This window comes from Microtus pennsylvanicus, chromosome 6, assembly GCF_037038515.1.
Source record: "Microtus pennsylvanicus isolate mMicPen1 chromosome 6, mMicPen1.hap1, whole genome shotgun sequence".
NCBI classification, from domain to species: Eukaryota; Metazoa; Chordata; class Mammalia; order Rodentia; family Cricetidae; genus Microtus; species Microtus pennsylvanicus.
The window spans coordinates 38,840,650-38,854,575 of NC_134584.1; the positions used below are offsets into that span (position 1 = coordinate 38,840,650).

The window sequence follows — 13,926 nt, forward strand, 5'->3', positions numbered from 1 at the left end:
ATATTATATTAAATTTTCTTGTTTGTGTGTCTGGCATTTGCTTCTGAGACAGGATCTTGTTATGCAGTCCTGGCTGGCCCAAGGTTGGCTCAGTTGACAAGGTTGATGAGAGAGTTGAAGTGATCCTCCTGCCTCAACCTTCTAAGTGCTGGGATTGCACATGCCTGGCTGTCACAGTAAAAATTTCACAGAAAGAAATAACAATACGGTTTATCACTGGTGCTTCTAAGGTGCACTTGCTGCTAGATGTAAGATGAGAAAATACCATTTAAGAACAGAGTCGCATCCGCCTGACATTTCACATCATATTTCTGAAAATAAAGAAATGAATAGTTGGTGGTTTGATGGCAATAGATTTAGCTTTAAGAAAATATATAAAATCTGTATTACCTTCCAGTGATATTTTAAGCACATAAAATTTAAAGAATCCAGGTAGGGGAATGGTTCAATGCCTCTCAAGGATTAAGAACTAAGTAGAAGTCCCTGGAATCCATACAAAGCCAGACACAGTAATCACAGTAATATGCATCATTAATACACTCTTCTTCTTCTTCTTCTTCTTCTTCTTCTTCTTCTTCTTCTTCTTCTTCTTCTTCTTCTTCTTCTTCTTCTCCTTCTCCTTCTCCTTCTCCTTCTCCTTCTCCTTCTTCTTCTTCTTCTCAGGGTTTCTCTGTGTAACAGTTCTCACTAACCACTGCCTGGCTTCATCAATGCATTATTAATGCATCATTAATCCCAGTGTTCCAAAGGGAATATGGGAGGAGGATAGCCTCTGGAGCCTGTGAGCCAGGCAGGTAGCTTATGAAATAATTGAGTAACAAGTCACACTACCTCCAATAAGGTGTCTTTCACAGAGGACTGACATAGGAAGTTGTTCTCTCATCTTCCAGGCAAGCTAGGGCATGCGTGTGATTACTCGTGTACACACGAGAACAAGGACACTACTCGCAAAGATAAATCAATCAATATTTAGAGAATCCAACATTTTTTAAGACTTAGGACACTATCCAAAGCTATTAAGTGCAAAGCTTGAAGCAACATGGATTGTTTATTCTCTGACAATTTTACTCCATTTACTGAAAGAGAAACATATCTGAAATAGACTCGTAATTACCGAAAGAGGTCTTTTGGGGCCAAGTCCACCAGTGTCTTTCCTAGATTCATCACTTCACCTTGTGTTTAGACACAGTCAATAAACTCAGTTTTGTCCTCTTTGGGGACACCAAAAGGAAGTGACATTTCAAAGGACTCAACTGGTTCAACAGATAAGAGACTTCTTAAACTATGTCAAAAAGATCTTGCCAAAGAGCTTCAGGCAGCAATCAGAATCCATCTGGTTTCCCCTTGAATCCCATCCTCCTTTCGTGGGTTTGTTCTTATGCAAGCATGGGGCATTTCTTCAGTTTGGGGATCTCTTCCTGATGTGGGCTGTGGTTGAAATAACCAGTTGTTTTGAAGCGGTTAACCTGCTTTCCAAAGACAAGCCTGTGATTGGAAATGCCTCTTAGATAATTCTTGCTCCTGTATCCGGCTCCCTGGTTGATACAGAAGTGATTGAGAAGGGTAATAGAAAATAAAAGTTAGGTTTGTACAGTCAAATAGAAATGGAGCTATCCGGAGAATTCATCTCTCACCAAGCTGTGCCTTAGGGGGGCACTGCATCTGTCTTCTTTGGACTCTTCCTGACAGCCTTTCCCAGAAGCCAGTAAAGTGGGGAACATTGAAACCCTTTTCTTGGTGGCTTTGTATCATGGCTACCACTTCATCGGGTAGTCACCTACAAATTTGTGCTAAATCATGCCATCCAATGCCACATAGCTGAGCCAATCTATACTAGCAAACGGCTGTTAACAAGGGGAATGCCTGCACCCTTTTATTGGCCTGATGGAATTAGCAGCTTGTTTTGAACCCTAATGATGACAGTCCTATACGGAGCTCTGAATAGAGTGGGTGTTCCCAAATTCTTCATTATCTATCTAGGATCAGAAATGAGAAGAGAAAAAATCCTCATATGCAGCTATGCCAGTTGGAATTTGATGAAGATACTTGGCTTCACACACACACACACACACCCTTTCCAAAATACTTTTCCATTGTTGCTTCTGTTTTAATTAAAGTATCTCCTTGTGTCCTGCGAGAGCTATGAATACAACTCCAAATTTTCCAAAACACCTTACAATTGTGGCCTGAGGTCGTAGCACTCAAAGAGACAATGGGGCGGATTGATGCGTGGAGGGAATGGCACAGGCGTGTCTGGGCTTCTTCCTCCCAGGCTCCCACGAACTCTCCCTAGAAGACTGACGCCAAGGGTGTACAAAGGTCTGCCCTTGGCTACAAATAACTGTGCTATTCTGGGGTCGCCTGAACCTCTACAAGGGAATGGAGTCAGTGGATTTGTGAGCTGAATTTAAGATCCCAGCAAGGAAGCCTCGAGAGGGGCATAGTGGGGCCGAGCGAAAAATCGGAATTAGATGCTGTCCGGAACATGCTGGCAGAAAGCCAGAGCTGAAGGTCCCACCGGCAGGATCAGAGCTCCCAGAGCGCTTCCAGGGCTCTGATCCTGCAGGTCCGTTTCCCTCCCTGTTCCTCCTGGGCTGTGTGGAGCTCTCCATGGCAGAGGCAACAGTGAGCAGAAGTCTGTGCATCTCCCTCCTTCCTAGGAAGCCGGTTGTCAGCCCAGGGGCTGTCCTTATAGATAACAGACAGAATTTTAATTAATAATCAGGAAACTAGAGCAACGTGACCTCAAAGAATCTTCCTTCTGTCATTGCCATGATGAAACTCTGGGCCATGCCGGAATATAAAGTTGGTTGGGCAGTTTATCTGGGGGAAATGGTATCAAGGCCCCGGGTTTCCAAATGTCCCTCTATTTTGCTAATTGGACAATCAGCTTGTCGTCGTGCACCTTAGACCCAAGAGACTCACCGCTAATCCTCCCACCACCTCCGTCTGGACGTAACCAATGCTTTTCACCTCTTACTTTCTCCTACACACAACCTCTGACGTCGGTACCTGTGGCCTTTCATCCCATTGACCTATTCTCATCCTCAGTGCGCCCTTGGCTTTTTAAACACTTTGCTGGCTTCCCTCTGACGCCAAGTCACCACACCCTTCCTGGGCTCAGGAGCCGTCAACTGCTCAGCACGCTCCAGAGCGCCTGGGCGCAGAGGAGATAATGGCCTAAATTAACCCGGCCTCCGCAGGCTGTGAAAATCTGGCCCAGAGTTGCATTCTTATCTCTGCATAAATTATACATTCTCCCCAAGTGAGTCTATTCGGTAGCCGGAAGACATTTGACTCATTTGTGTTTTCCTTCACCTCCCCTAGGTTGTGACCCCAGCCAGCTTGGAATGCTCTTCCTAGGTACAGCCCCTGCCTCCCCAGCTAAATAGACCCGGGACTAAGCAAGAAGTCCTCTCACCTTCGGAGGACTTCTCCCATAAATGTGTGTCAGGCTTTGTATTTTAACCTCATTATTTGAATTTGTGCCGAGGAATTATCTGTGATCAATCAGAAGCCTCTATCCACAATCTATGCACTCTAAGGTCTAGTGCATTCTGTGGATAAACAACATATATTATAATTTGGACTTACGTGAGAATGCTGAGTTATGTAACACTATTATTTGAAAAGAAGGTAAGGGGCATGATCACGCCTTGTTCTTCAAAGTGAGGTTCACAGGCCAGCAACTGTGGTCACTGGGGAGCTGTTAGGGACAGTGTTGCTCCTATCCTCTCTCCTGACTAGGACCTGTGTAGTAACCAGACTCCCAGGCGATTCAAGGGCCCAGTGAAGCTGGGGAGGTGCAAGCCCCTCCGTGAGACCGTAGATGGCAAGGAGGAAAAAGAGCACAAGCTGGTGAAGGCTTCAGAGGCAGAAGCTGTGCTTTTCGTGTTACTTCCCTGCTCTGGAGATCCTTGGGGGGAAAGATCACTTAATCATTCGGAGCTTTGCTTTCATGGAGCAGTCAGAGACTCAAAACAAGCAAACAAACACGCGAAAGTGATGTTTCTAATTATGTAAGGCTTACGCATATGGTTAAGTCATTATTATTGGTATTTTCTGAATCACGCTTTCCTTAGGGTGTCCCAGCTGGTTTGTGGCAGAGCAGGAACCACGATACGGTCTCTGGCCTCCAAGTCCAGTCCACCTTGAGTGGGGCTCCATCGCCATGGGTTTGGCCTTTGGCACTGCCGGAAAGGCTGGAAGCATCTCTGGAGACAGGAATTTGATCTGTCTCAAGAGTCTTTAAATGCGTCCATACCCCATGACCCCGTGCGTTAGCTTCTGGAAGCTTCTGGAAATCTGTTTTAAGGGAAAGTAAACAAGAATGCAGATGAGAACTTGTGAGTAACCACACTCTTCGCAGATTTGCTTAAATTACATTAAAATTACCTGCAAACAACCTGACTGACTAACAGCTGGGATGGTTTAAGGAGATTGTAAGAATTCATAAGGTAGCACATTACATATCTATTAAGATTTCTCCTTAAAAAGAGTTTGTAAGGACATCCAAAAAATGTTCAACGTGATGTTTAGCCAAGGGAAGAAAGAGATGATCATAAAATTATATATAAAGTATGATCTCAACCCTGTTTTAAACAGTGCGCGGAGAAACGCGGCAGGAGATTAGGAAAATGTGAATAGCACAGGCCTCTGCACAGCAGCACCTTTTGTGTGCCCCTGTTCAACAGCCACGTGTCTGACCTTGGGCGGAGTTCAGGGGAGTGCCTTGCTCGAACGCTCTCTCACGATGGAAGTGAAGAATCGGCTGGCCAGCAGCCGTGGCTACTTTGGAAATAACTTGTTCTTTTATTATTTATTCATTCATTTATATGTTGAGACAAGATCTTTCTGTATCCAAGACAAGCCTCAGATGTAGGGGAATCTCGTTTCGGCCTTCTGCATCGTAGGATTGCAGGCACCGGCCACCATGTCAAGCAAAAGAACTTATTTTATTCTTCTCTCATGACTTCTCTCTCTCTCTCTCTCTCTCTCTCTCTCTCTCTCTCTCTCTCTCTCTCTCTCTCTCTCACACACACACACACACACACACACACACAGTTTTGGTCTTAGCTTTTAGACCCTATCTATAATATTTGTACATTTAGAGTAAGAATACAAATGAAGGCCCGCAGATCATCCGCCTAAATCCTTAGAAGTTTGAAATCATGCCAACCTGGGTGTAAACGGAATATTTCATCTTTACAAATACACCTTCATCACAGGCTTGATGACTGTCTTCAAATTTGACATTACTCAAGTCCAAAGAAGACCATCCCTGACCTGCCCATCCCCCATTCTTTTCCCACCCTGAACAGCCACGTCCACTTTCAGGGACAGTTACACACTTGTGTGGACAGCTTGGCCGGTCACCTGGGCCCTGACTGAGGAGCTCGCTGCCTCTGTGGGCTTCGAAGGCATGCGGTGGAGAACTGCTGACCCTCTGGAGGTCAGGTCCCAGGAACCGGTCTGTTCAGGAAGCAGGAGTGGGACTGTCCTTATTTCTAGATACTTAGGGCAAGACCTGGAAGGAACTTGGCTCACTGGGTCCCTGACCCTGTGGGGAGCAGCCCCCCTCCTGCCTGCTGAATTCAACACAACACACACCGTTGAACTCCTGCTGGCTTTTCTTTTTGTATCTTCTTGAACACAATTTGACGGGCTGTTGAGTGTTCCTGACAACAAGCTGCTACAAAGACTTTACTGTCAAGTTAACCAAGCAAGACCTAGAAGACGACGGGATGGTTTATATGTCCTTTCGTGTAAACCAAACAAGGCAACCGCACGTATGCTTTGAGCCTGGTATGGTGGAACACATCTGTAATCCTGGCATTCTGAGGCTGAAACAGGAGAATCCTGAGTTTGGGGTTAGCATGCGCGCGTACACACACACACACACACACACACACACACACACACACACACACACAAGCATATCTTAAATTCTGATCAACATGCAGATTGTCTTTTAGGAAAATCATCCTGGCTGTTGTTCTCAACAGCACCTGTCCTTCCGTACTATCATTGCAAGTGTCAATGAGCTTTTGCTAAGCGTTGCCCATCTGATAGGCAGGACACGACAGGTGATTTCTCTCTTGTAAGCTGACAACTCCCATCTTCTGCCTGTGGCTGTTCCTTTTCTTACTCAATTGTATAGGGAAAGAGAGCTACACTTTTACAAGTATTTTCCGGCTTCTAAGTTTGCCTTTGGACACGGTTAGTAGCATTTTTATTTATTTTTACTATTTTGTGTTTTGAGACAGGCTCTCTTGTAACCCAGACCCACCTTGAACTTAGCACACTGATAAAGATGATCTTCAACTTCTGATCCCCCTGCTTCACCCTCCCTGGTCCTAGGGGGTCTTAGGAGTATATATCACAAAGTTTGGTCCAGTGGTGCGGGGAATGGAGCTCAGGGATGCTGGTGTACTAGGCATGCCCTCTACCATGGAGCTATATCCCCATCACGGCAGGATTTTAGCACCCCGGAGGCAGAAACAAAAAGATTGCTGAGACCAACCTGGGCAATATAATGAGTTCAAAACCAGCCATGGCTACGTTGCAAGACTGAATCTTAGAAAACAATAGTGAGGTCACATTTTGTTTTGTTTTCTGGGGGAAAAAAACCAGCTTCTGTCTGACTTGCCCATGGGGGTTAATGATGGCTGACGATTAATGAGATTAATAAGCATACAGAGCCCAAAGAGTTTGACGTAATCAGAAGATAAAAGTTTTGTCAGTGGAGACTTTGATGCCAGATTGGAGAGCTGTTGAATGTCTCGTGGAGGGGTGGCTGAAACTCTGCTCTTTGTGTGGTGGCTTTGGGGGACCTGTTTCTGCTGGGTGAAAAAGGTAAGTTGAGCAATTTTGAGAAGGGAGTTGAGGAAGAGGCGAAGACCAGCCTTGCTGCATACTGCCTGGGGTGTGGTGGTGGTGGTGATGGGGATCGCGGTGTGGCGGGAAGGAGATGCGGTAGCTGAGGTAAGTTATGGAAATCTGAGGACGGAAGATCATATTTAGGAAGTTGGTTTGTACGGTAGCCAGTTGTTAGAAAAGCTGCAGCCGCATTGGTAACCTGTACTTTGAAGTTGAACTCGAATCTATTTTTAGGTGCCCAGGCGGGAGACAAACCTCAGAGCAGGTGCTGGCCCATGCGGCCCAAGGCAGCCGGTCTGGTTAGGATCCACTATGCGGGAGCTCCAAGATGACTCCCCAACACAGAAGCCCCCACACTGGGCAACTTGCTTTCTCTCAGCAGGGGCCAGCCAGCAATTAGTGTCAGTGAGATTGCAGAGAATCGTAGGAAACATCCAGAAATGGGAAGTAGGAGTCTTACTTGCCCAAAAGGGACAAGGAAGCAGCCTGTCTCAGGTCTTGTGGCCTCTAGGGTAACTTGCCTCAGAAAGAAGCTGAGGGAGGAAGCTGTGAGAATCAGAATCCACTCGCTCTCCAGTTCACCCCATCACTAATCTTTCTATCTTAAAACCCCAGCATCCTTATCTCTCAGCTCCTGGGAGTTAGTTTCTGTTTGTTGTATGTGAAAAGAGCCTGACACTTCTTTGAATTAAAATTCAAAGAAGCCAGAATTCCAGTAAAGGGTTGAGTTCTTAATCACTACAGTCTTTTGGCTCCTGCCAAGAGATTGGGACTTCTCCCAAGAGCCTCCTCATCCTATTTTGGTTCCTAGAGCACCCTGAATCCTCTTACTGCCCAAGCCTGCACTCTGGGTTCTCTCTTCCTGGAAGAGGCCTCCCTCTGATCTGGCTCAACATCAGGGCTCTGTCGGGAGCCAACAACTTCAGAGAGATTGCCCCAGCCCTGGTGCTTGAGCTGGAGGCTTTCTCGGCAGAGCCCACACCTCTGTGTTCCCATTGCCTGGACGGCTCTCTGAGTCACCGTACTCTGTGTAGTGCTGAGGATAACCACGAACGTATGATCGATCCTTCCGTTTCCTCCGCCTCAGGGTGGAACAGACAGGCGAGTACTACCACACGTAGTTTTATTTTACAGTGCTGAGGACAAAACCCAGGGCTTTGTCCATGCTGGGCAAATACTCTATCAGCTGAGCCAAATCCCCAGCAACTAGAATGTTTTTGTTAGTGTGAATTGGTTATACATAATAACAGTTTCCATTATGACATTTTCACACGTCTATAGTGTGTTTTGATCATATTGACCTCTATTACTCTCTCTTTTCTCCTCCTTCTCCTATGTCCCCACTAGTTCCCCATCAGTCTTCATGTCTTTCGTGTGTGTGTGTGTGTGTGTGTGTGTGTGTGTGTGTGTGAGAGAGAGAGAGAGAGAGAGAGAGAGAGAGAGAGAGAGAGAGAGAGAGAGAGAGAGGAGAGACCAATGCATTTCAGTGGAGTTACTTGCTTTCAGAAACATGAGCACCTTACCAGAGCTTTTGGTCTTTTTGAGACAGAGTCACATGTTTCCCAGGCTGTCTTGAATTCACTGAATAGTCAAGAATGACCTTGACTCTTGACCTTCCTGCCACCCCTTCCTAAATGCCAGCTTGACAGGCATGCCTAAGGCCTGGTTCCATCGTCTTCCTTCCTTTCTTCTTTCTCTCTTTCTCTATCTTTCTTTTTTTTCTTCTTTCTATTATGCATTCACTGCCGTACAAAATAAATTTTTGTTTCTTTGTTTTTAATGACACCATCCATTCCTTTAAATGTCCATCCCGCAGCTGGGAATGTAGCTCAGCGGCCGATCACTAGATGTTAGTACAAGCAAGGTTCTGGGTTTGGGTCTCAGCAATAAAACAAGCGTGGGGACTGGAGTGTTTCCGACTGTTGTAGCATGCTTCTCAGGTGGCAGACCTCTCTTTTCAGGAGATTTGCATTGTTCCCGAAAGAAACTCTCTCAGTTAGCCGGCCCTCCCCGTCCCCCTCTCCTCCTAGATTCTGGCAGTCTGTCTTCTGTCTCTCTAAATTCGCCTGCTCTGAACATTTTCAAATAAATGAAGTTTTACAGCCTGTGGCTTGGTGTATCTGGCTTCTTTCACTTGGGATGTTTCTCAAGGACCAGGCAGTCGTAGTGTGTACCAGTTAGTTCATTCTTTTTGTTTGTTTGTTTTTTTGTTTTGTTTTTTGTTTTTTGAGTTTCTCTGTGTAGCTTTGGAGCCTGTCCTGGAACTCACTCTGTAGACCAGGCTTGCCTTGAACTCACAGAGATCTACCTGCCTCTGTCTCCCAAGTGCTGGGATTAAAGCTCACTAATCAGTCAATCATTTGATACCTGAGACGCTCATAAGGATGGGCAGAAGAAAATGACCAACTTCTGACTGAATAACTCATGTCACCAAACTTAGCTGTATGTTTAGAGAGCGTTCATATGGACAGACAGAACGGCAGTTACTTTGAAACTGAAAGTCACATAGCAGTGGCTTTGGCCTAAACCTAAGCCATCCCCTACTGGGGCTCAGACACATCTAGGCCTGCTCAGGGCACTGGGCTACCAGAAACTCTTTTTAAGAGACTAATGAGTCTGGGAGAGTACTACTGTGTTTAGTGGGAGAGAGGGAAAGAGAAGTGCTTAAAACTTCTGAAAGACACAGCATATAGCGTTGCATCACCTCAATAAGATGAGTGTCATGGCTTCCAGAATAGTCATCTCCATTTGACGGTGCCAAATCAGGGTGGCAGTGATGGCCATGGCCTGTAGGGGTGGTGACTGAGGACACTGGACATGGTTTTGAAACACCTGCACACAATCTAAAGGCCGTAAAGGGCTGGCAGCTGACATCACTGAGGACAGGGGTGGTACCCGTAGTGGTCCTGAGCTGTGCAGTGACCCAGGTGAGATTCTCCCTGGGGAGTCCCAGGTAAGACAGTGTTGGGGACAGTAGTTCCCTCTGAGGAGAAAGGGCCTGGGGACACACAGACCATGACTACTGGGAATTAGCAGTGTGCAATATTTTGGCTGGGAAATAGTCTGCTAATGAAACAGGATGAAAAACAACCGAGCAGCCGAGGAAGAAGCCAAACCTAATGCCCAAAAACACATTGTTCCTTCTGAGATGAACGGTAGGCCTATAAAACCAATCTTTTTCCATTTTCACAGCGCTTGCTATTGTTGTAGCTGATGCAATGGGGCCCTCTCCCAGCCTTTCCCACCATAGGTGGCTGGCTAGTCTCATAGTTAGGAACTTTCCATTGCTGTAGAGATGATTTTCCCACAGTTTCCACCCCATGAAGCTTGGGATTATAGACGAAAACAACCAGCACTCAACAGCAGGAAGAGTGAGCAGCGGGTACACTGTGCCATAACCTCACAGTGATGTAAGCGCAACCCTGCAGAGCATCTGGGAGACCAACCACACCCTGGGGTCCTCAGGCCCCGGGAGGGCGGAAAGGGAAGGCTCCATGAATCCTGCCTTTCTAGCGTCACAAACATGAGACCACGCCTTTATTTCTCTCATATGAGGAAATGTAATATGTTCAGGTCAACTGTCCTTTTTGAGGACTTAATGAGTAAGACGTTTCTCATCCAAGCACACTTTCCAGACCTTTAAGAAGAACTGATGGGTCTCTTCTGATAAATTCTTAGAACACGGCGAAGCATTCAGAACAACTTGGTGATGGTCTTGTAGGCACACATGTAACCCCAAAGTGAATCTTGTTCATTCTAGGGGAGGAGAGATTGAGGCAACATTTTCTTTTCTTTCTTTTCTTCCCCCCTTTTCCCCCTTTGGTTTTTCAAGACAAGGTTTTTCTGTAGCTTTGAAGCCTGTCCTGGAACTAGCTCTTGTAGACCAGGCTGGTCTCGAACTCACAAAGATCCGCCTACCTCTGCCTCCTGAGTGCTGGGATTAAAGGTGTGCGCCATCACCACCCAGCAAGGCAACATTTTCATAATCATAGTTTTTGTTGTTGTTGCTATAACAAAATACTTGAGGTTGGATGCTTTATAAAGATAAGAATTTCTGGTGCTGGCATTGGCTTAGCTCTAGTGAGAGCATCATGGGGGATAACACAAAACATCCAGTGAGCAGTGGTAAAACATCACAGGGTCAGACACACTCTTCCTATAACAACTCTGTCTTTGGGGAACTAACCCCACTTCAGTTAGACAACATTGCCGAGGATGAAATCCCATGACCTTTTTGATCTTCCTGTAGATCAAATCTCTTAAAGGCTCCTTTATTTCAACATGGCCACACTGGTAGCCAAACCGTCAATGTATGAACTTTTGGATAATAAATCTTCAAATCATAGCACCTAGATTTGCTAGGTCCTCAAAAATACTTTAAAAATCTTCTAGGTTAGGGGTACTAGGAGGGCACGTAGGTTTGTGGTCCCCTCAAAGAATCAAATGAAAGATCAAAGTTTTTGGTCTCTGTGTGTGTGAAGGTGCATGCACACATGTGTGAGGGTGTGTGGGATCAATATTGGGATTCTTTTTGATGCTTCTCTATTTTTCAGATGGGGTCACCAATTATGCAGCGAAGGATGGCCTTGAATACCTGATTCCTCTAGTCTCCACCTCCCTAGTACTGGGATTATAGTACCACCAGGCCTGGCTTCCTCCATTTAAACATGCATCTAAGAAAAGAGCTAAAGACTAAAGAGATCAAGGAAGTAGGGAGATGGTTCCCTTGGCAAAGTGTTTGCCACATATAGACCCGAGGCCCTGAGTTTGGACCCCCAGAACCCATGCTGGGCTCGGTGGCATGGACCTATAACCATAGCACTGTGGAGCCAGAAACAGGAGGATTGTAGTAATATGGAGCGGCGGCTGGGCTGCATCCCCAACACCCCAAGCCACCTGCCCGGCTAGCTTTACCCGAAATAATTACACACAAACTGTATTCTTTTAAACACTGCTTCGGCTCATTTCTACCTAGCATCTTCTAGGCTAACTCTCCCACCTGGACTAGCCCATTTCTAATCATCTGTGTAGCGCCCCTAGGTGCGCTTACCGGGAAGATTCTAGCCTAAGTCCATCCTGGGTCGGAGCTGGGGCATGGCGTGCGTCTTCCCTGGAGCGGGTAGCATGGCGTATCTCTGAAGGCGTCTGCTCCCGAGAGGAGAGCTGTCGGGTCTGACCTCACTTCCTCTTCCTCCCAGCGTTTTGTTCTGTTTACTCCTCCCACCTATCTCCTAACCAATCAGAGCCAAGCAGCTTCTTTTATTTTAACCAATGACCTTCCTCCATCAGAGGATCCCTGTGCTCAGGGGCCAGTTTCACGGAATGGGCGAGAGCTCCAGTTTCAGTGAGAGACTGTCTAAAAATATGAGATGAAGCATGATAGAGGAAGACGCATGATATTAAATGCCGACTTCCACATGTGTGCACGAGAGAGAGAGAGAGAGAGAGAGGGAGGGAGGGAGGGAGGGAGGGAGGGAGGAAGAGAGAGAGAGAGAAACATAGCGATTTCGATTTACAGAGGGGAGGCGGAAAAGCTTGGGGTCTGTATGAATCCACTCTGCAAATATTATGGTTTCCCGGGAGGAGCCGTCTCCTGGCCGAATCCTGCCCATTAATCAGAGCCTAGGCAAGCTCAGCCGCTGCTCCCTCTCTCGCACCAGGAGCTCATCCGCTCCTGAGCCTCTTCCCAGGCCTTGGCAATTTGTCGTGGCTGCTTTGTTACTGAGCCACGTGGTAGAAAGGGAGCCTAGCTCAGCCTTGCCGGATATACCACCCGGCCCCTGGCTGACCTCACTGTACACCCCTGGGCATGCGGGAGAAACTCGGGAGCCAGAGTGGGTCAGCTAACCCGCCGGCCTCTCTGCATCAGGGAGAAGAACTCAGCAGAATGCTTCAGCGCCATCAACTTGGAAAGCCCGGTCATGTTAGGACTCAGCCCATGGCCTTTGGAAACTGCGTGTCACACGACTGAGTCCAAAACTGGCCTTGACAGATTTAATTTTTCATTTTTGTGCATTTTTAAGACACTGGAGAGAGCGCGTCTAATATTTTCCACCCATCACAATGAAATAAAATCAGGCAAGGAGAAGGAAGACACAGGCAGAAATTATTGCAAATGGAGACGATAAAAAAAGATGGGAGTTAGTGACATGTGATCTTGAGATTTTTTGATTTATTTTTCAGTACACACACACACACACACACACACACACACATGAATATGCTCCTACCTGCTGAGCCACCTTGCTAGCCCAACATCTGTGGTCTTGATTTGTCACAACCTGGCAAAGCAATATTTAATCAGCGAAGGCTCCCAGAGCCCAGTGGGGCCCCCACCTCCCTATGAATCCCACCACTGTCCTGGGGAGCAGGCAGATGAATCAGCTCCTGCTGGCTTCAACCCCATCTGGCCTCTTGATCCTTCAGCCTTTCCCGAGCCTTGAGCCTCTCAGGGCCCCATTGGCACAACTGGAGTTCTCTGCTTGTCAGTTGGCCTGGAATTCTCATGTTGCTGCCGCACCTGGTCACCAGATGGTGTCACGGACAGAGTGTCCAGGTGGGCTCCAAGCTGCAGGGTCCTCCTGCTGTGGCTGCTTTGCTGCCTGGATTTTTTGCTGTTACCCTGTCCCTCAGTCGCTGTCAGACTATTTGCGACCTCTTGGTCTCCACTGTCCACTCACCCACCACTGGCTCACGGGAGTGCTCCCAACTTATTTTGAGATTTTCAGACAGTCAGCAAGAGAAAGCAGCTTGCTGACAGGCCATACACGTTTTATTTAGATTTGCTATTTTTTTAAATATTTTTCTACACACACACACACACACACACACATATGCGCACACACATACATGCACACATACATATACAGGCACACACACGTACACATGCATGTACATATAACATGCACACACATACATGCACACATACATATACAGGCACACACACGTACACATGCATGTACACATAACATGCACGCATACATATACAGGCACACACATGTACACATGCGCACACACACAGACATGCGCGCGCGCACACACACACAC

General features: G+C 46.7%; 1 long non-coding RNA gene across 1 annotated transcript; it reads right to left on the minus strand.

Annotated features, from left to right (window-relative positions):
* Window positions 1-3,864: 3,864 nt before the first annotated feature.
* On the minus strand, window positions 3,865-12,039 carry LOC142852803 (uncharacterized). The gene is made up of 3 exons (XR_012910998.1): window positions 11,930-12,039; window positions 10,517-10,635; window positions 3,865-4,305 (listed from the first exon to the last, which is right to left on the minus strand). It is a non-coding gene; the product is annotated as an uncharacterized LOC142852803 (long non-coding RNA).
* Window positions 12,040-13,926: the final 1,887 nt, after the last annotated feature.